Source organism: Sus scrofa, chromosome 6 (genome assembly GCF_000003025.6).
Source record: "Sus scrofa isolate TJ Tabasco breed Duroc chromosome 6, Sscrofa11.1, whole genome shotgun sequence".
Classification (NCBI taxonomy): domain Eukaryota; kingdom Metazoa; phylum Chordata; class Mammalia; order Artiodactyla; family Suidae; genus Sus; species Sus scrofa.
In genome coordinates, this window is record NC_010448.4 from 54523177 (window position 1) to 54524171 (window position 995).

Consider the following 995-nt stretch of genomic DNA (forward strand, 5'->3'; position numbering starts at 1 on the left):
CACTCGCGGCCTCCCACGGAGGATTCCTGTGCAAACTGCAGGTCCCAGCGGCCGCGGGACTTCGCTGTTTGCTTGCGAGAGCCTCTGGGAGTTGTAGTTTCGGAGCCAGTGAAGCTGCGTTGCGCCCTCTGGTGGACATGGCTCCCAAGTTCGCTCCTTCGGAGGCCCAACTGACCGTACCCAATGGCATCCCCCACTTTTCACCTTCTACTCCCCCTTTCCGCATCCAGTTCACTCACGTGCAGCCACCCTGGCCTCACAATTCTAGCATCTGCCACCGAGGCTCCTGCATTTACCGATCCTCCTAGGGCTCACTATGGAAGAGAGTGTTGGCAAGCATTCTTGACTCAACAAATAATTTGAGTTCCTACAGCGCATCAGGCCCTGTCATACCCTAGGGGACATAGCTCTAATTAGAGTAACATCGGGTATTGAGGACCACCAGTGGAGGGCACTAACTCAGCCAGGGAAGATCAGAGAAAGTCTGAAGTTGGAAAAGCTTTCCAGGGAAAGCTCACTCAAGGGGATGACTGAGAGGGTGGGGTTGGGGCATGAGGGTAGAGGAGACTTGCCCTGTGGGAGCCAACAACCAGATGCACTGGAGCAGCGCAGAGACGTCCTGAAGACGAGGCTACTTAGCAGAGGGCAACAGCAGAAAGCAAGAAAAGGCCACAAAGCCGGTGTGGTCAGGACTCGGTTTGGTGCGACTAGCCTAGGAAGCAGAGGCCGAAAGGGGGCGTGAGGGGGACTAGACAGCACAGAGCCCGAAGTGCTCGGCTGAGGGGCGAGGACCTTCTCCTCGGAGCACCAGGGAGCCCAAGAGGGGCCGTGAACCCGAGAGGGGCAAGGTCAGTTCTGGGGCCGGGAGAGCAGGGAGTGGATCCAGAGAGGAGCACGAGGCCTGAGCTGGGGCGGTGACTCAACGGGACTCCAAGACTCCAGCCCAATGTCCCTCGTCCCTCCCGCTCCCATGTACTCTTTAGCCAGACACAGAA